At 36.0% G+C, this 23,380-nt stretch overlaps 1 long non-coding RNA gene across 1 annotated transcript in view; it reads right to left on the bottom strand.

The window, feature by feature from the left end:
* Positions 1–138: 138 nt before the first annotated feature.
* The window catches only part of LOC108729156 (uncharacterized), a 108,543-nt gene continuing 85,301 nt past the window's right edge, over positions 139–23,380 (bottom strand). The window contains exon 3 of the long non-coding RNA XR_001936920.1: positions 139–178. This is a non-coding gene — a long non-coding RNA (uncharacterized lncRNA). The remainder of the gene's footprint in view (positions 179–23,380) is intronic.

Below are 23,380 nucleotides of genomic sequence, written 5' to 3' on the forward strand. Positions count from 1 at the left end.
CTTCCACTTCCTCATACAGCATATTTTCTTCGAGTGCTTGTCCCTTCTACAATAACGATGTCAAAGACGATTTAAAAAGGTATGGTCTTAAAAGACAACCGTAGCTGTCTCCAGCGCTCACCTCAGTGCGCCGTACCTGCGTCGTCCCGACATGACCCATTTTCGGAGCGTCTAGTGTCTAGAGTTTTTTCAAATTTCGCTTTGAAATTTTAATTATATATTCTTGAAGTATTATACTAACGAATTATGAAAAAAAAATTTGTTTTTAAGGTTCTAAAGGTATTTCCCCCTTTAATTGCAAAAGGATATATTAATAGTATAAGAATAAGGATGCAAAAAATAATAACATGAGAAGTACAATGAACTGAATGAGCTATTTCACAAATATTTTAATTTGCGCATTTTTCTTGAATGCTAACTGTGTGGTCTTTTATATACATATGGATTTTTATGTTTTTTATACATCGATCTATCACTGAATACATATACATATATATATATTTACGATTCTACCAATTTCCATACATAGAATATTTTTCATAACTTAATCGTGAACATGCTGGAAGGGAGTAAAAAAACTAATTTTTTTATATTAAAATTAAAATACAGCGAGTGTAACTGCACAAATAAACACTTCAGTTCGTATCTCAATGTCTATCATACGATATCGCTTTCTTTATACGATAATCTTTTACAGCCGGTTGAAACCAGCTCGAATAAAAGCTCGACGACGCGACGGCGACGTTCGTAACGTATCAAAGCTGAATAAAATCTGTCCAGAGTGGGATCTGTCCTGACGCCGGCGGCCGTCATGACGATAATTGGATTGCACTAGTCAGTTTCATACGTGATAACGCTGGAAGACGCGCAGGGAACATAATCGAATGAGGTGCACCCGCGAATATGCATTGACGGCGAGGTCGAGGTCGAGAAGAAAAAATGTCGTGGACGTGAAAAAATTGTAAAACCAATCAGCATCCATGATGTAGACTCGTGGGAAGCAACGCAAGTTGAACCGATTGTGAAGATTTTTCATGACTCCTTGAGAGCGAAGAGAAGGTGATCGTCTCTTCAGTAATGTACGGCATTTAGAAAGAACTTTAAAATGTATGGAGAAAGGGGAAAAAGAAAGACAGAAGAATTTTACGAGTATTATATGAATCAATGTTCGAGTATCCTCTGTGTCCTGAGATTTTCTTAACGAAAGATTGTCAAGCAGTAAATAGTTCACAAATTTGCATTCGAAAGTTCGCCCGACACTCTGCGGCCTATTCATTTGTCCTACTCGAAATTATGAAGCGCGATAACTGAAATGCTATTTCTTTTATTTATTCAACGGCGCGCAGTGAACTGCTATATTGTCACGTTTCTGCCGCAGATGCTTTAATCGCTACTGGATTATTTTTATTGAATTTATATATTATCCTTATTTTTCTCATGTTTTGTTTTCCCTTCGGAAACACGTACATACATGAATTGAAACGTCAACTCCTCGTTTGTTTTGTTAGTTTGAATACAACCAATATGTATAGCTGTCTCTTGATTCACGTTGCAGATTTTTTTTTTAGAACGGATCTGAATGTTATGGTACGAAAAAGCACAGAGTAACAGAATTTGAAAAAAACATCTGCGACTTCCTATTTTGTATGTTTAGTTAAATGATTTTTCAGATTTTTCACCATACGAACACATGTAGAAATAAATATACTGCGTAATTCTAGAAATAAACTTACATTCTTGTACAATATATAAAAAAATATAATCTCAAATTATTTCTATATTTTTTCAAATTTCAAACCCAAAATAAGACTGAATAACTATTATAGCAAAGAAAAATTTGAAACATTTTCTTTTTTTGGAACACTCGATTTTTTAATAAAATGATCAGGGTAGCGTCCAAAGATCGTGATTGGCTGCAGATAATTCTTAATTAAATATGTCTGTTGATATTTACTTAAATATCAACAGATATATATTTTCCTTACTCCTTTTTGATTATGTTTCGTTTTTCAACCACTGGAATAATGTACTGCAGAAAGGCGAAATAGGCTGTAAATAGGTTATCAGGTGACATTAGTCGGAGCTGCGTAGCGTTATGCGATCAATCGGCTTTGAGGCATGCAACCACGGTGATTATTAATCCCAGCAAAGAGGGGTTTTACTGACGCAACGGGATTAAAACTCGATTCACCCGCACGTACGCAAGTATCCTCTCGATGGTAAAGGATTGCATTGGATATTCATGTGCGTCCTTTAAAATAAATACCAGGGGAAGAGACGTCAAACGAAATTAAATTTCTAACAATTATAGCGATTAAAAAAATATTTCAGACCGCGTTTTATTTCGATAATAACGAAATATTTTTACGCAAACATCCGTGGAAATTGGTATATGTGTACAGATTATTGGTGACATTTCAAAATCTGATTGATTATTTCCATTGATGATGCCGAATTGATTTTGAATGCAGTTTCCAGGTCCAGTTTAATTTTGACCATGGTATGATTGTGGTACAGTTGTGTAACACGATCCTTTTTAATCTGTTTTCCATTTTCCAATTTTCGAGAATGCTCGGTGTTTTACATGGCGGAATTGTTGCCAGTCTGTCACGCCTGCGCCGTATTTGCGGCAAGCTACAATCGATAGCGTATGTCGCGACCGAGTTTATCGAGAGATCAACATGATATATGTCGTTAAAGACGATCGACTTTCCATCCATTCGCAAATTTTATTGTTACAAATTTGCCGGTATTCACTGCAGCAAAAATATTCGATTAAATACACGCGTTAATAAAATTTTTAAATCATTCCATTATGCAGCGTGTTTTTGAACTGAGAGCGCGGTAAGTTTTATGATAACTTATAAAAAAAACTAAACGAATAATAAATAATTAAATAATATAACACTTTTTTTGTATAAATTGAAATTTTATCCTGATTGGAAAAAGTAATTTAATATCCAAAAAACTGGAATGTTATTTCCAAAAAATTCAGAATTAATATTATTCTCTGAATATTATTTCTTCTGTTGAAAATTTATTTTTCTCTAAGCGTTATAATACAACTGCTTAAAACGTAATATTTCAGCGAATCTGGATATTTTAAGAAAGCTCAGGAGAAATAGTATAGTCATGCACAGAATATAATATATACACCTAACGTAAATCCATCAGGGTAACAATGATCCCTACGACGGTTTCAAGTTGGATGATGTCGACAACTAAATGAAAATGTAACAAGCAGCATAAGGATAGACCCAGTAATTTCTCTATGTGATGTAGAGATGCAGATACTATTTACGCGATGACAAATACATACAACACCTTTTTCTATGTAAAATACGTGGAAAATACAAGAAATACTTGACTTCCAGGTATATTACAAAGATAGCCAGACAGTTTTTCCGGAACAGAAAGAAAAAAGCGAGATTAAAAACGTGTATACGCGTTGAAAAATACATACATTTTTCGAGTCGACGATAGTGGCAGGCTTTATCGAGAGAATATATTTTTTCTCCTCTCTTACAAAAGAGAAAATATTGCATTGAATTAACTCGACCATGTGCAATTTAATTCACCTATCGAAAGAATGTATTCTAAAATACATGAAATAATAATTGCAGTTAGCCCATGCATTCGCAATAAACACTAATGATACATGTTCGCAGAACACGCAGTGCGAATGGAGTTTATTGCATCATTCATCACAAAACAAAACAAATAAAAAATCAAAAATAAAAATTCTATTTTTTCAACAGAGAATATATGGTTTCCGATACCCAAAACCATAAAAGTTTGCGCCTATTTTATAATTTTTAATAATTTTCAATCGATTATTAATTATCTTTAGTATGTTGCATGAAGAAATTGATATAATAAATATGAATATTGAAGTAAATTAATAAAATAATGATGGAGCATTGTCCAAATTACACATTATCTATTTTATAAACTATCATTTGTCATCGTATCAGGTTAGATCGCGACGTGATAGTCAACTATTTTAACCCTAATTGCTTCAGGGACCGAAACTGCGAGATTCCTTCCCACAGCGATTTCCTCTAGTAAAACTTTAAACAGACACTTAACTGAAATGTTATTTAATAATATAAACGAGACTTATGAAATTGTTAATTAAATTATATTGCAATTAAAATAAACTTCAAAATCTGTAAATACATGTATGTATCGGATAGTTAATTTAATAAATTTAAAGCTTGTGTTCAATAAGATATTTAATCTGATAATTATATTGTAAATAAAATAAACTTCGGAATTTCTAAATACGTATATACATTGAATAGTTGTTTTAATATATTTAAAGCTTGTGTTTGGTGGAATATTTAATCTGACAATTTTAATCATCATATTTTAATTACAACGTTTAATGAAGCAAGAAAAGCTTAAATACATTGAAAAACAACAAATAGAAATGGATGCTAATTAATAAAATCAGTCAATATCATTGATAACTATGGATTGAATAATATTCCTTTGTAATGAACATGCTACGGAATTAGTGAGCCTCATCCCTTGGAGAAATTTCCATGATACAAACGCGTTCCATTACAAATGCCACAGCCTGCAAACACGTGTCGCACGTGCCTGCTACGCTCGCGTCAGCTTGCTAAAATCAACGAATTCTATTTATTATGAAACATAATTAAAATCTCGTTTGATGTACATTTTTGACAATATTTTATCGCACGTAGAAATATTTGTTTCAGATAGAAACAAAATGTGTGAAAAAAAGAAAGAGAGAAAGTGAACAGTTCGATCATTTTTATACAGAACTGAAAACTGGTTAGCATAGATACGAGATGTCGATTCCACATCACTTTCAAAATCTTACTTTATAATTCACGAAATATAATATTCACAGAACATATATAATATTCGAATACGACTTGACATATGTATAATATTTGCATATATGTCCTGTAAGTATCATATTTTGTGAATTATAAATTATATTAAATATTATATATATATTAATATATTTGGAACTTCTGAAAGTAGTATACGTTATATATACTTACATACGTATACATATATATATGTATATATGCATTACTTTCAGAAGTTCCAACATAGTTGAAAGCTTCATCCGCTGCATTAGTATAAGGACAGAGCGAAAATTCGCTGAAAAATTTCGCGGCGGAGAATCATACCCCGTTTCCTCGTTCTTCAACATGGACTACAACGGCACGACCTAGTTTTCGAGATCTAATTAACGGTGGGGCGAGCTAGCAGTCTCTTTGTTCTATTTCAACGAAGTTACGAGAGTCGATTCACTCGTCTTACCTTTCCCCGACGTTGTTGACGTTGTTTAAGAACCGTATATCACGAATAATAAACAAATATGATACACGGCCAACAAATACGATAAGCACAAACATGACCCGGTCATATCGTTTCGTTTATAAGCTGATTGCAAGCACGTTACGCTTCATACCGATGCGCTTACAATAAATTTGTATGCATCAGGAAATTAACCAATGCTATCCACATAATACAAGCTCCAGCGCGTGCTTTCTGATAACGTCATCATCGATTATAATGCTGAAAATTTGCCTTGCCAAAATTATGTCAAAATTGAGCCGAACGAAATGTTTGCGATGTATTAATTAACTTCCATTTCAGATATTTATAAATATACACACGTCACGGATAAGCCAAAATTCATTCTGACAAAAGATAAAAAATGAGCCACCGAAACCAGGTCAGAAATAAAAGATACAAAAGTTTTATGATATTCGACGCGTATATGTATGAAATGGTTTAATCTAAAAATATTGCGAAATATAAAATGGACATTCAACAAATATACTGCAGACCGTAAATATATAACATTGTAACTCGGTTTTGCTGTACTACTCAAATCAAATCATTAATGATGATATCCGATTATTCATGCTCATTGAAAATCACCTATGTATCTCCCGATCGTCTTTCCTCACGCAGTAGACATGACACATTAACATAACATAGAGACGAGACCGATATTATGGGAAGTGTCGACTTAACCCACGTTTCCGGTGCGAGCTCAACGCAAGAGGTTCCATACGCGAGGTTTTATCTCATTGTGATTTATGGCGCCGGTTGCAGGGACGCGGCGACGTTAAATAACGCCAGGAATCGAGCCACTTACGCCTACACATCACCGAGTGATATTGCCCATTCGAAGAAAAATACGAATTAGAATCGGACAGGTATAAGTGACAAATTAATAAATACAAACGTGAATAGCCGAAGAATTCAAAACTTCTGATTTTATCTGATTTAAGTATTGAAACTGAAATGAGAGAAAGTTCCTTGTTGCCAGTAATGCCAGTAGAACAACGTGCCTAATGTGTGCAACAATAGGAGCCTATAAAGACCTAAATGAATTAGAACGTGTGACCAGGAAGTATTTTTTTCGTTGACGTACGCATCTCTGGAAGCAGTCCCGGTTCCTCGGTGTCGCCATCGGCGATATGAGTCAGGGAAAAAGGAAACGTACTAACGAGCCCCGCGGTCAGCATTAATTGTGACATCCTCCCGACAGTGGCCGGGCCACTTCCGTCGACTCTGGAACGGAGGAAGCTGCCAAGACGACCTCTACGCCTACGCGAGCCGACAAAAGGGCTCTTCCTCCGGCGCGGAGGAGCTGTCACCGTCGGCATAACAAGACGAGCGTGGCGAAAGTTAAGCAAATGACCGAAATCTCTTCTTAATGTATCCGGAAAATAAATTTCGACGCATACATACGACTTGTTATCTGTCTTGATAATTTGAAATATTTATTGTTCGCATACATCAACCGTTGCGCCAATCAATGCAAATTGATCCTAAAATTTAGCTTTAATGTAACGTAAAAATTACATTCGTTATTCTTTAGAAGAGATATAAACGTATTTATTTGTATATACAATCATAGATATAGTTATAAATGCAGACAAACAAAATGCTTTGTTTCAAACCCTCTTCTTCAGTTTTGTGGAATTTTTATGAGACAAATTATTATTATTTATTTTCTAAAATTTCAGAATAATAAGCTACAGTTATCTATTTATTCATATTTATTAAAGTATTGTAATATTAAATAAATAAATCCGTTCGATGAAATTACTTTTCCAAGAATAATTTTATGTCTAATACTTAATCATTTATCCATATCTATCAAACGTATTATAATATCAAATAAATAAATCTGATTAAATCTGAAATAAACTCTCTAAATATAAATCAATGGATAATGACTGATCAGTTCTGACTGACAGAAAGTGTGTCACTGGTAATCAGTGAATTCACAGTGAAATTTAACTTAAAAAAATCAATGAAACGTGGAATCCCTAATCTAGCTAATTTTACTTTAGTATATGTATAAATTCAATGTACATGTATTGGAATTGACGTTCAAATATCGGTATTTTAATTAAATAATACTCAAACTTTCCTTCTTTTTCAGCTGAATTTCATTGATTATTCAGCGCCAAGTACACCAATCCATGGGCAATCAATCAGTAATTATCCACATATTCAGATTTAAAGAGAATCAAATTACTTTGTTTCTGCAAGAGATAACTTTATGTCATACACGTACTATCATTGAATAATTTTAGAGTCATCTTAAAAAAATGGCAATATTGTTTGGTGAACTATTTTCGAAACTGAACCGTGAAACGTGATCTTATATTAAGATTTCTCGAGAAACAGATAATCGTATACTATAGTACTCGTGTAGGCGATACCGCAATCGGGTCGCAGCTGGAGTGTCGATGATGTGAGTGGTTATCCCCTCAATACGTCTAAATTGTTCCCGGCGACGCGTCCGCGTTCGACATCACGTTAACGCAATTGCAACTGACGCATCCGATCATTTAGATGTGTCTTGCGTATGGGAATTCAATGAATTCCGGGATTTCCGGGTAGAATCGCATTACACTGATACGCACGGCCCTCTAAATGCGTTATATCGTTTGCGAGACAGCGGCCAATATCCGTGGACGGATTCGCGGCGTCGACCATTAAATTCAAGGCGCGTCAGCTCGTACCGCATGCGGGTACCACAACGGCAATGCGCACAAGCTTACGAGGGGGATGCCTCCCGTTTGCTTCGTGTCATGTCCCGATTTACCGTCGAGGCGCACCCGAAGAATTCGCAATTGTATCAGTCGCGGAAAGAAAATGAAGAAGCAATTTTGTGCAAATAAAACTGAAGCAGAGAGAAAGCGCAGGTTAGAATGTATAATTAATATCTTACATTATACGAAAATTATCATCATTATAAGAATGTACAATGCATTACCGTCATGACGACAAAAACATGAGTCAAGTTCGAGATTCTTTAATGACATTACAAAATGAAGAAATTGTTTGATTATATAATTTAATCATTTACAATATAAATGTCATTACTAATTTAATTAATTGGTACTGGAATGGAAAAGACATTCTAAGATAAAGAGACTCTAGAAAAAAAATTATCGACAAAAAACTAATTATTTAAGCGAAAATTGGCTCATTGAAGCGGATATTGCATCGTCCAAGACGATAAGATTCAATTTATATAGCTATCGATCCTGTTTTGTGATTGAATCAGCCGATCCCCGTCAATGATCACATAAGAAACGTATTCTTTCCGGTAGAAAGGAGCCACAATTGCAATATCTCGAACGAAATCTCGTAACGAGATTTTCTCGCAAAAGATGACCCCCGAGATTCCTCCGGGCAACCTCAATAATTATACTTTAATCAAAGTCGCAACGAAAATTCCGTTTGATCCACTCGGCGGCGTTTTCCGCTCACTCGGAGATAAGAGGAACAGAAATTGTGGCAATTACCATTTTCCGCGTCTCAAGGAATACTCGCGAGGGTAAAGTCGAAATGGATCGACCGGACAAGAGGCAACTTACGCGAGTCAACCTCGTTTCAATACGAAACCAACTCTCCGCTAACGAGTTTATCGATCTAAACATGGTACGAACAAAGAGCTTTGGCAGAGATAAATCGTTATTCTATTTATTATTTTATTAGCTACGCGGGAAGGATCTTATATTTCAACATCTCGAAGCAATAATCTTTTTCAAAATCATTTTCAACAGAGTTTTTTTGGTTTTCTGCATCTACATATTTTTTGTGCCTCATGATTCGTGCGGATAATTTATATAACTACTATATCAAGAACAATAAAACGATCAGATCTTAATACGACACTTACTAAAAAAATTTGAAGCAATAAAAAAGTAATAAGAAATAATTTGGAAGGTTTAATCAAAATTATGCTGATATAAATCTAGAGATAAAAAGATAATAATACCAAAGACGAGTGCGATAAATAAATCTCTTTTGTAGAGTATAATATGTCAAATTTCTCATATCGTTTCACGTTTCTAATCTACAACCCTGCACACCCTCGTCGGCTTTATGGTAAAAGCATAAAGTCGTCATTACGTCTAGAAGACTAAAATGTCGGCTCTACTGAGCTTCTCTGAGATAATTAATTCGCGCTTAATCCGCGCGGTATATCCCAGCTTAGCGAGCTCCACCAAGACACTCTCTCTCTCTCTCTCTCTCTCTCTCTCATTTCTTTCTCGCGTTCATTTCCCCATCCTCCCTCTTGTCGCTTTCTTCTTCCCTTGTTCCTTCTCTCTCTCTCTCTCTCTCTCTCTCTCTCTCTCTCTCTCTCTGTCTGTCTGTCTCTCTCTGTCTCTCTCTCTCTCTCTCTCTCTCTCTCTCTCTCTCTCTCTCTCTCTGTCTCTCTCTCTCTCTCTCTCTCTCTCTCTCTCTCTCTCTCTCTCTCTCTCTCTCTCTCTCTCCAACTGGAATATAGTCATTTCAAAAAAACATGAAGGGCGTTTCCCAGCAACGGTACGATTGATCAAAAGGCGACAATTTTTGTTTGATCCCCGTAACAATATTTCTCGTCTCACTCTTTTTGATAAGAAATAATGAAAGAAGTGAAAAGTGTTCAAAGAATTATTCATTGAAAGATCGTACGAGAAATCGTGACAACGAAAATCGAGAAAGAGAAGAACTCAGTATGGCTTTTCATCTCCGTTACGTGATATAGGTTGTGTTAAAGGGATTTCAGAGGAAACGAGGGAAAAAAAGGTAAAAACGAAGCAAAAGGGGAAAATAGAACATGGGGGATTCGTAAACAACATATCGATGCCTCAGCTACGCGAGAAACTCTGAAAACTTTGTCGTGGCTTGGAACTCCAATTCGTTCATTTCTCTCTCTCTCTCTCTCTCTCGTTTTCTCTCTTTCTCTTCCTCTTTCTCTCTTCCCACCTCCGTATACTTTTCCTCCACAGTCTCCGAGGCCGAGATAATTAAACTAGTATCGCGTGGGAGGGCGAGAGTTCTCTTTCCGCTCTGTCAAAAGGAACGGAAGTCGAAATTGTAACGCGTTAAAAGGGCTCGCGTCCGGATGTTAGGCACGACAATGATGAACGAGACTCCGTTGTTCCTCATTTTCGCGATGATTGTTTTTCTTCCTTTCTCTGTCGAGTAGCCGAGTCGTCAAAAGAGAGGACGAATTAGTTATAAAATCAAATAAGTAGCGCGTAATAACTCATGTTATGAGATAGAATATCCTTAGAAGCAAGATATATTATTAACAGAAATATTTGACATTAAAAAATTAGGGCAAAAGAAACATAGAGGTAACATTCGAATATATTTGAAAAAATCTTTGACGGAGACAAATATATTGCAGAAGAGAAAATATCTCGCGTTACCCTCAGGGAAAACACGTGAAATATCGATTCCAAATTTGTCGAAGAAAGTTGTTTGCACAATCAAGAGAAAATGTTGTACGCGACGGTGTTTCAAAATAAACTCTATGAAAATAAGAAGCGGAACATAAACTTAATGCCTGAAAGTAGAGAAGAAAGATTAAAGAGAAAATTTTCTCACCAGCCATATTCCGATAACGTAACTTCGTCCTGTTTATTCTCGTTTGCAAAAAGCTGCGGCGTGTAATAAATATTGCGATGTGTTAGCGATCTTGAGCGGAAAAAAAAAACGATGGAGTTTCGAAGCGATACGCAAGAACGACGACGACGACGATCAGCACCATCATGAGATGCTCGTAGTATTTTATGGTTTCGATTAATATCACAGTTTTATAGGTTCGCTTAATGTCATCGCGCCCAGACGCCACAGAGATCGATACCGATTTCCACATGAGCGTCGCGTCGCCATGGAAAGGAACGCAGCGTTTTGCGCCACGCTCGACTCCTAGGCCAATAAATCACACGTCGCGCAACGTATGACGTATAAATACGCTATAATTGAGGCGTCATAGCCAGCGATTCAAACCTATCCCTTTGATCCCCCTTTGTCGCATTACTGCAATAATATCGTCGCGAGCAAAGCACGGAATCTGTACAATACATAATCGCATTGAAGAAAGTTTCGCGTTGCAATTTGACCAGCCATTGAAGAGACGAAACCACACTGAATCCTTTCATTGCTTGAATTGGAAATTGTAAGACTCATACAAAAATATTATTAGCCACCAAGATCTGTTTTAACCGAATATGGTCTTCTTCGCTTATTTTTGTGTTAATTCCTTTCACGTCTTATATTCGATGATGTAAAAATAAAAATAATGCAGAACTGCAACGCAAATTGCAACTGTAATATTCAACACTTATTGCATGTCGAAGAGAAAACGATACCAAATTAATAAGAGAATCTCGCTACGTGAATCATCGTCGCAAATTATTCGCGTTTGATTGAATATCGATGGAGTCGGATCGCACAATAAAAAGTTTCCCTTGTAACAAGTTTTCTTCATTCCATATCGTATGTCTCACACGGGATTTGCGGGGAACTAATAGAATTTATTTCCACATCTGTTGCCAAGTTATACCTCATACGGGGAAACTTTCCAAACTATCCATACAAGAGTACAAATATTTGCTTCGCGACTCTTTAATTCTCTACTGACTTTTCGTCCGAGTACGTTAAATAAAGTGCAGTCGACGGCGACGCTTCTTCTGTCGAGGATTTGTGACGGGTGCAACCCCTTTCTGTTTCGCTCAGTCGAAAATCCGAATTAATTTCAATGACCTGGCGAATTCATGCCGCCACTCGTCACAGCATCGCATTGTTTTGAGCGTCGATGCTGGCGCGACGCCACGGCGTCATTTTTCTTTCCGGTTTACCCGCAATTAAACGCGCGCGGGACTGTGGGACGTATCCAGTCCCTGTAACCGATAAATTATGGCCGGTAACGCTGATATTTATTATGTCATCTTGCTTTTCCCGGCAATGTATTTTCTCTGGCTACCGCGTGGTATTTATGCTGATGATAATAATGGTAGTTTATGAGAAAACATTACGAAACACACGCCGAGATTTGGAAGCATTTCCCCTTAATAAACGCTGTTTACTTAATATATCACCTAATGATATTACAAACAAAATGATGATATGATTTACGTAATTATTCTATATTTCGTACACTGAGAAAAAATGTACTAAATTTTAATAAATATTTGTTCGAACATTATTAACTTAACATTTACGGTAAATAAATATTTACTAAATAAAAAAATGATTAAATAAAGTTAAATCAAATTAATGATTCTTGTACCAAATAAATATATGTTTACATTTAATAAATATTCAGCTAAAATTGTTCAAATAAAAATTTATTAAAATTGGGTACATTTTTTCTCAGTGTAGTATAAATTCTATATTAAATTTTATTATTATCGTTATTAATTCTTTAAATAGTATAAATTCTTTTTAGTTTAGAGAGAGATTAATATATAATAAACATATAATCACAATAAACAGACTCAAATAATTTACAATTGAAATTTTCATAAAAGAAGGGCTACGAGTCAACCCTAGTTGGTAGGTGCTTACAATTAAATGTTTATAGAATCATCATACATGAAAATACATACGTTTACTTGATTATAGGTCGAAACGTATGTATTTTCATGTATGATGATTCTCTATAAACATTTAATTGTAAACACCTACCAACTAGCGTTGACTCGTAGCCTTTCTTTTATGAAAACATGATAAACAATTCAACGTAAGAATTAAAAAATTACATGTGTAAAAGAGTATAATTTTGTATTTTTAACCGCTTTGTATTGTATTTTCCAATAAATAAATTATATTTGAAAACAATGTGGTTGTCATTTTACATTTTAATTTTATCCTATTTAATTTTTTAACCACCTATAACAAGATTTCAGTTTTTTAATACTACAATATTTCTAATATATTCACCATATTATTTATACAACGTTATTATTATGCCATAACATTTAAGCGACCACAATCCATAATCTTATTTTATAAAATAATTATTCCACTGATTACTTGGACAACAAAAAAACTGAGGGTTTTTCTGTGGATGACCTTCGATGGCTCTAATATAAATTAAAGCGATCAGCAACTCTGATAATGGTGTCTTTATCTCCTTGGTATCGCCGGATAAAGCCTGCGGGAAAACATGCTCAATTTAATATGCCGTCGAAATGACGAACGTTTAATTAAGACGTTTATTTAACCTCTTTCACGCTGGCATATAGCTTAATATAGCTAAATATCGCTAAATATCGCTTAATATAGCTGTTTATAAAACATCGAGAATGATAGCCAGATGAGGAAAATAATATCAATCCATCAAGTTAGAATATAAATATCGAATACCGAATAAAATTATAAATAATTTTTAAAACAAAAGCAAATCAATTATTTATGGTACAAGTACAGTACAGTATAAGTAACATTAAGCACTAATGCGTCGTATTATTTAGTCAATGAGAAATACATTGCAATAATAAAATAAATGCATTACATTTACAACGTTGCACGCAACGTTCAATAACGCATAATAATTTTGCTGCTTGTCCCATTTAAGTTAAATCGTCCAAGAATAATAGTATGATATTTCCGTACGTGGAATCAAGAATATAAATCGAAAATGTCATTTCAACTGATATTTACAAAGACACTCGCTAGTAATAAAATCGTATTGCACGGAGAACCGTACACTTTGTATCTATAGAAATAAATAATCTATTTTCCACACAACTAAAGTAAAAAGAATTGCATGCGCGAGATCTACTAGATAGACAACGAATCCATCGTCATTTATTTATTGTGTCAGCTATTAAATGTTAGGATAATTGCTTGCAGTAGCTGAAAGAGCGAATGAATTTATCCCCAGATGAACCATACTACACCTGGCCCAACAAAAATCACATGGCGATGTAACTGGCGAGCACGTCGGGTGATAGTAACATTTCGTATTCCCAATGGAGATGTCCCAATAATTCCATTCTATCGGAATTTCTCGGATAGAGCTGCCGGTGCGAGACAAATCCGCGGATAATGGTTATCGATCGGCCATAAATCAAATCAAGCAAATCAAACGGAAGAGAGGAGGGGACAAAGGGGTGAAAAGGCATGTAGATTTGATAGATCGGATGAAAATGGACGACTGACGGATCGACGATCTTTCGTTTATCGAGCGACAACATCTCTTTACGAGGGCAAATCAAAAAGTACCCCGTGTTAGTAATGAAGACGCAAGATTTTCACAAAACTTTTTTTTTATTTTTCAACGTAATCCCCTTTTAGGAGAATACACTTTTCCCAACGTTTCTGCCATTTTTTTAACTCCTCCGAAAAATACGATTTGTCGAACTCTGCAAAATAGGCCTCTGTTTCGGCAATGACCTCCTCATTCGACGTGAATCTTTTTCCACCGAGCCATTTTTTCAAGTTTGGAAACAAGAAAAGGGAGCCAAATCCGAAGAGTACAGTGGATGCGGCAGCAATTCGTACCGCAATTCGACCAATTTAGCTGTAACGACTGCGGAGGAGTGAGCCGGTGAATCATTTTGTTGGAACAACACTTTTTTTTCGCCAAATGGGGGCGTTTTTTCTTCAATTCAACATCGAATCGGCCCAATAAGTCAGTATAGTACTGCCCCGTGATAATTTTGCTTTTCCCCATATAGTCGATGAAGATTACGCCTTGCGCATTCCAAAAAAACAGTGGCCATCACTTTTCCGGCCGATGGGACCGTCTTGACCTTCTTCGGAGCATGTTCGCCGGGTGAAATCCACTTGTTTTGACTGTACCTTGGTCTCTGGTGTGTAGTAATGAATCCATGTTTCATCAACGGTTACTACTCGACGCAAAAACTCCTTCGGATTGCGCTTGAACAACTCCAAACATTGCTTTGAAATTGATAGCCGCATTATATTCGCTTGTTGTCTATCGTGAGCATTCGCGGCACTCATCGGGCCGACAGCTTTTTCATTCCTAAATTATCATGTAAAATATTGAATGCCGTTCCATACGACACGCCTATGGCCTCTGCTACTTCACGCACTTTCGTTCGGCGATCAGCGAGAATCATGTCGTGGACTTTTTCAACGATTTCCTCAGTAACCACGTCTGCCGGGCGGCCTGGGCGCTCCTCATCAAAAACAGACGAACGACCACGTTTGAATTCGTTGAACCAATATCTGACGATTGTCATAGATGGTGAAGGGTTCCCATAGACGGCATCCAACTTCGTTTTTATTTCTTCGCATGTTTTTCCATCCAAAAATAAAAAGCGAATCACGGATCGATATTGTTCTTTTTCCATTGTATCGGAAAACATCAAACACTCTCACTACGAATTGCTGTCAAATCAAGACTATTGCATGAATCACTCTGAAATTTTGTATGGCGTCATTTGAAAGATGGTAGTACACGATGGTAATGCCAATTTGTATCAGCAACGTTACCTATCTTCAAACACGGGTACTTATTAATTTGCCCTCGTAATCACGCTGACACGAAGGATTATTAACCTGTATCAATGATTTAATGGAAACAGATATACGGAATTGATGGGATTCGAGAATCGAATATGTATTATCTACCCTCGTTCGCGATCGAAATGTCTCATTTTCAGCTACGGGGTCGGACGCGTCCGACTTTCCATCGATATCATTCATCGGCGGCGCGGCGCGCTCGGTTTACCGACCTCCGACATGCCACGCGCCACGTTACCGTTAATCTGGGGTCACCGTGTGCGTGCAACGCAGCTCTCAGTACGCAATGACGCACGCGGCGAAAACGCCAATAACGAAGTGTAACACGGACAGGTTTCAGATCACGAAATTCTGCGCATCATTCATACATTGAGATTATTTGTCGCTACGTGCAAATTTTTATGACGTAAATTGAACGAAATTACGGATATGCCGAGAGACGAATGGAAATGATATTTCTCTCTCTCGTCGGGTTTCACGCGGGATATAATATCATTTCGCAGATTTAATTCATATTGGCAACATACTTTTCGCGATACATGATAAATGTCAGTCATGATTACATCTAAAACCTCGTAACGCGATCCAATTATAATTGTAATTGGATGACGTTGTGCGCAGCAACAATGTGGGAAACGAATAATCATTACTATCTTGCTTCTATAATACGTACACGTATTTCGCTCTATTGTAAGTTAATCTACAATGTATTTTAAATTAAGATATAGGGAAAAAAGCTCCTTCCGTCCTAAGCACGATTTTTCAGTTAATCGCAAGAGCAACCAACGGCGGCGACCGCAAAAAGCTCTCGTGTGCACCGTCGACGCGTGGACGCCCGGAGCCGCTTGTCTACCACTTTATTACGCGAAACTTATACATTATTCAAGCGCAACGCGACTCATGCGGTGCATGCGTGCATCACGCGTTGCGTATCGACCATCTAGCATACCTGTGTATGTATAATTCTCCGTCTCTCCTTCCTCTCTCTCTCTCTCTCTCTCTCTCTCTCTCTCTTCGTTACAGAGTATTACAGTAGGCTCCGATGGCTTAAGAAAGAGACTAGGCGTATGTACTTTATAGGTTACCTTATTTTTAGTATTCTACATTTCAAACTTTTGATAGTTTTATATTAGAAATTTAAATTCATTTAGCAACAACACTTTACGTTCTACCAAAACTTGTAATAATATGCTAACATTCCCTCAACGTCGGCCCCGAATTTTATAAGCGTTCCTTCAGAAGTTTGATGGCTGAACTCTGAAATAACATACCACCTGATATTCGTAATGTCATGCACCTCCTTTGGAAAAATTAAAAATATATTATTTATCTATTTGCTCTCTCAACTCGATCTATTAATTTGCATTATTGTCGACCTTTTTGTTTTCTCTTCCTTCTGTTATATCATTTATTATTATTATTTTTTATTATTTGTCTAAATTATTATACATTGTAAGCAACAATTAATTTGTAACCGATATAAATAGATGTGTATCTTGTTTTAGCGTTTGCGAGGATTTTAATCGCTAAAGCGCTTAATGCTTAATAAATAGCGACATATCTCTCTCTCTCTCTCTCTCTCTCTCCTCTCTGTCATTAATCCACGCATTGACGACATGCGGAGATCGGTTACAGTTACAAAGCCACGATATCGTCGACCGATACATCGCACGGGATTACACGTGCGGTATACACTGCTCGCCCACGCTCGCGACTCACATGACAAATTCTGCTCTCCGGCAATCATAACGCCAGCGAGAGACGCGATTAGCATTGTCAGCATGAGATAGAGTCGAGACGGCGACGACGGCGACGTCAAAACCATCGTTCATGCTGTTCTCGCTTGATTCTGCGTTTATCGCAAACAAAATGTAATATAATATGCATAATGATAATATATATAGTGATTCATACTATAATACTACAATAGATTAGATTATGTATGACAAAGGCAGTACGACAAAGGCATTGTCGATTTAGTAACGTAGGAGACGAGATAGGAATGAGAAATAAAGATTTTTCTACGAGATAAAGTCTCGGACTGCGAGTTTTGCTCTGATCGAATCTCAATATTGATTTTCTATTCTGTGTGCATGCCTTTCTACTATTAAAAGTACAAAATTACCTTTTGCGGATTCCAGCCTAAGAAGGCAATAAACTTAAAGTGGCATAAAATAGGCCATCAGAGAGACTGTAATTTTTGTGATGTATATTATTCCTGGAAAATCTCCTTTTTTCTTTCTTTCTCCCTGTTAATATCAAAGATGCTCCAATAATAAAATGTATGCCAATCAAAAGGAGATTTTACTTCGATCTCTTCATTTTGCATGTAAAGAGTTTAGAAATATCTGGATCGCCTTTTGTGACGATAAGGTTACTAGGTATCGTAAATAAACTTCAATAAACAAATCCGTAATTGTGCACGTGCGAAGTAAAAAGGGATCAATCAAATATTGTCATCATCATGATACCAAAAAAATTAATTGTACAACCAAAATAATTTCAAAAACTTATTCAACTAATACTATTTATTTTTAAAAATTACCAACAATATCAATATTTTTTCTTGTATATACACTTATCTTTGTAAGTATGAATAAAGAAAAATTCATCATAGCTTTAGTTATATAAAATTAATTTAAAAAATGATAGATACTTAATATGACATTCATTGAAAGGAAAAATGAATTGTTGAAAGAAATGCAATTATTTACACAATTAAAAAAAGGATATACATATATATAATTTTACCTAAAATTAAAAGTAAAACTGCAATTTCCTCTTTCATTGAGAAGACAAAGAGACATTCTCCTTCTCTTCATTTATAACTCTTAAGAATGTTTCCGCAGAAAGAAGGAATCTGCGAATAAAGATATAACTTTCTGACTTTCCTTCTTTTCAAAGAAAGACTTTCCTTTTCATATTCGATATGACGATATTCAATTGACGAAGTATTATTCCGAAACAATCAGAAGATATGACGCAATGACGAGAAGAACCTTCTACAATTTTGCACTATAGTATTTGTCGAATTGCGAGAAAAATGGATATTGTCTTTTTCATCAAGATAGCCAGCCAGTGGAACTGGCAATAGGATCAAATCAAAAAGCAATAAACGTCAATCAACGATTTCAGTGATCCTTCAGGGATCAAAAGAGGATGATTTAAGCGCGTGCTTCGTGGAAAACGGAGTAGTAAAAAAGAACGCGAAAAAACTGATTTTAAAATCAATCTTAATGACGATAAATTAATAACGGCAGAAATTATAATTCTTTAATAATAATTTCTATTTTAATTTCCGCGACAATATGTCGAGATTAATATAAAAGAATTCCACTAAAAATTTTTATGCCGAACAGCAAACTAGTTACTTGTAACAAGTTGCCGTCGTAAGTCTTGATCTTAACAAATTCCTACACATACGATGTGTTGGATTGAACTGAAAATTGCTCCCTTTCAATCTACTAAGCAGTCCATTGTCCATTCAGACACAATAAAGAAAGCAGTCACCAAAGAAGGCAGAGATCCATCGTACAAAATTCGCCAAATTACGGTTCTATTTGTTCGATCGCGGACGATCAATTTTTCGGGTGATTGGTCGTGTCGCGTAATACGTAAGAGCGTTCTATCGATCGAATAGGTACATGTCAACCGCAAGTAGAGAAATCGCTATTGGTCGGACAGCGTCTCACATAAACGTCTTTTTCTCTTTTTCCTCGCTGTACTCCTCATCCTATCAGGATCCCGCCGAGGACAGTTACGGTTCATTACGTGCCTCCGAGAAAATCTAGAATCCCGTGTGCTTAGCGGAAGCAATTGGCAGCGCTCATTCGGATAACCGGATAAATCACTCGTGTTCGCGACCACGTTCGCGGGAACACGTAACGGAACTGTCATAGAAATCGTGTCTTTGGGGACGATTATCGAATGTCACATCGATTTCCACTTGCGCGATGGCGACATACACAATCTAACGTTAAACTACAGTCTAAGAATTTCCGATATTTTGAGATTTTTTTCGATCTCTCTTCGCATCTTCTTCAAAATCTAATAGCAGACTCTCAACTTTCCTATATATTTTTATTTTTTTCTCTATAACTTTCCTCGCTATTTCGTGACTCAACAACGATAACTTTAATTACAATGTTGATTGAAATACCGATATGAAGTCTAACAAGAATTCTTCATACTATGTTCAAGGATATAATATCCATTTTAATTTTAACGACGACAAGCAAATTAATTTCGAGCGTTATCGAACTCGACAATAATTAGGACATTGCGCATGCGACATTAGGACATTCGCTATGCAGGAGACTCATTAATTAGCATGGTCGAGTGACACAGGCTCGCCATATGATTCACCGCAAAACGCATAAAATCCGACAGGTTTACCCTCATATAAGTACTTCTTGAATCGCGATTCAAGCGATAGAGGCTTCATAAACTTGTCGCATTGAATTAATTTAAACCCCTCCATTCTCATTCCGAGCCGGACCGGCTACCTGAGTGCGCACTCGACTATATGGAAAATACCATTTGACAGCTGTTCATTTGCATGCTACACGCGCGACATAGTTACGTTGGCGACCTACAAGGCGCGAAGATAAAAGCGATAGGTCGCGAGTTCATTAAACGAGCAGCAGCTTCCGTCAATGAAAAAGAAAGAAAAAAGAAAAGCTAACAATCCATGTGAGTACATCTCGTGAATAAATCGCTGGCTTTGCCAGCAACAGATAATTCATTCGCGATTAAGCATATATAATTTCCTTATCTTACAGTGCTTAGTTGAAGAAAAAGACTGACCATATTTATGATGAGTACATCTACGAATTGAAATAGTATGACAGACAGAAAGAGTTGTGCTGTTATTGATGAAATATATATAGCTGACAGTTATTGCAAACCTTGGAAATTCTTAACCAGCAATTTAAATCTTTTTCGAAAGAACAGGCGGTTGTGTCGAAACTTATTGATATCCTTAATGCGTTATGTTGAATTATGAATCGCAGACATTGCACACAAATATTTCTGAAATAAAATTTCTGCAAATTATATAACGTTGGTGATATTTTTCACTTTAACTTTTTAATTTTTTTAACTTTTATAAAAAAAGTAATATTATTTAGCAGGTTTCAGAGAGAGCAAAAATATTCTATTTTTTACTTAAACATATATATTCACGTAATCCTTCGACTACAACGAGAGGTACAATTTCAAAAAGACGATATACGAAAGATATGGATGTAATATAACTCGTGCTGGTAATCACAAAGGCAACAGATTTCCTTCCCGTTTTAATTCAGAACCCAAGTTCGCTACTTTATTTCCGTGCGCGTTATAAAGTTTCTCTCTTCGACTCGTTACGAAGGAAATGTCGTAATAAGCGTGCTTAAAGGGTTAAATTAGTATATTCATAGTATATCAAATAGCTCCACAAACTTCATCTTACTACCGTTAACATTATATTAAACCATGCTTGTATACAAACTAGTAATAAAATCGCACCAGACAACTGAAAAGCGTTATTTTTTGAGATTTTCATGGCACTCTTTTCTACAATGCAGATTTAAGTTAATCATAACGTTGCTGTATTACTAAAACGCCTTTGTAGCGTTTATTTTAATTCTCTCCTGTGTTCACTCACACAAGTCCTTAATTCTCTATTATCATGTATGTATATGATAATAGAGAATTAAAGATTTGTGTTTGTTTTGTGTGTACTGAACTTTAAAATATTAAACGTATTTTTTTTTATTAGAAAAAAATATGTTTTAAATTATCTCATTGTCAATAAAGTTTTCTATTTTAAAGCTGCGCTTGTAAATTTTTCTAAGCTATCGATTTGCATTTATTTGCATTTGCCATACAAGCATTGATTCCAAAGCTTATATCGCTATGAAATTAAATAAAAAAGAAAGAGAAAGAGCTATTGAATATATATTTAATAATTAAGCTTTCTGCTGATAATTAAATGACACAATACGAATTATTCTATCTAAACAGTATCTGAGCAATTTAATAATTACTGAATACTTTAACGCTGATGTTTAAGCTCCCATTGCCGACAGTGCAAATAATCGAATATTATCTTGTGTGTCAATATCCGCGAACACTGATCTCGCAACAAACGCTTTGCTGTCCAGTTCATGCATCGACGCTCTCGATCATTTCGACTATGCCACATTGTATAGCAATGTTGCACGCACGAATGCACTGCGGCCGCAATCGCGGCTACACTTCTCGAAGAAAAGTGATCGGGACTGAACGCGCGATTCAATGCGACAGATCTCGATTGTGGGCTATACCGTGGGTTACAATGCACGGTGACTCGTGATTCCTGTGAGGCGGAGACCTTTGCTACGGACTCGAGAATGGGAGGATTCGCTGTACGTCAAAGCTGCATAGTAGTCACTGTTCGTATCGGTTTAGAAATGAATTACATCGACGTTTTACAATTGATATCGGGAAGAAACGCAGACACTTTTATGCAGTACAATCAGAAGGATATCTTTATATGGAGGGAGAATAAATGAAACGTATAATGCAATTTCTCTTCCACACGAAGCTTTTCTAGAAAATTTATTCTGAGTATTTGGAAAAAACTGTTAATATCTTCTGTTATATTTAAACTGAGAAAACTTTGGGCTGTGCATTGTGATGTATATATAAATCGTTCAGTAAAATATATAAAACACTCAATATATTAGGTGTACAAAAAAGTTCTGAGCTTTTTTTTGTAAAATTCAATCTTTATTCAAAAACAAACGAAAAAATATTAATCAGCGAAATATTCTCCGTTTGCATCAACGACCTTTTGCCATATTTCGGGTAGCTTGCGAATTCCTTGACGATAGAAACTCACCGGCTTCGAAGCGATAAAGTGTCATCAATGCATTTTCGTATTTCTTCTAATCTCACGAAATGTGTATCAGACGTCTATTAAGCTGGCACAGCCACTTCAGCACAATCAAACGCGACCTGTACCACATTTTTTTGCTATTTTTTTGCTAATTTTTTGCTCTATTCCCGATTTTTTTGCTCCAGCCGATTCGCTAAAACCCATGGCTGTGCTAGCTTAAGATCAAAGTTAGCACAGCCACAAAGAAAAAAAGCAGCAAATGAAAAATCAAGTACATATTCTTGAAGGGCTATTTTTTTGCTCTATTCTCGTTTTTTTTTTGCTCATTGTTTTAGTCGAAAAATTCGACCAAGAGTGTGGCTCGCTGGCTCGCGTACAAGAGTAAAGTACCTTAAAGCAATTAATTGCTCGGCTCATTTTGGTGTCAAAATGTTTCTAGATTTAATTGCTCTAAGAATATCGCAAACCGGATTTTTTTACTCACCGTTTAAATCGAAAAATTCGACCAAGGGTATGGCTGTGCTGGCTCGCGTACAAGAGTAAAGTACCTTAAAGTAATTAATTCCTCGGCTCATTTTGGTGTCAAAATGTTTCTAGATTTAATTGCTCTAAGAATATCGCAAATCGGATTTTTTTGCTCACTGTTTAAGTCGAAAAATTCGACCAAGAGTGTGGCTGTGCTGGCTCGCGTACAAGAGTAAACCCCCATTAACCTGGACCCCC

Source organism: Mycetomoellerius zeteki, unplaced genomic scaffold, assembly GCF_001594055.1.
Source record: "Mycetomoellerius zeteki isolate Tzet28-1 unplaced genomic scaffold, Tzet1.0 scaffold701, whole genome shotgun sequence".
Taxonomy (NCBI): Eukaryota; Metazoa; Arthropoda; class Insecta; order Hymenoptera; family Formicidae; genus Mycetomoellerius; species Mycetomoellerius zeteki.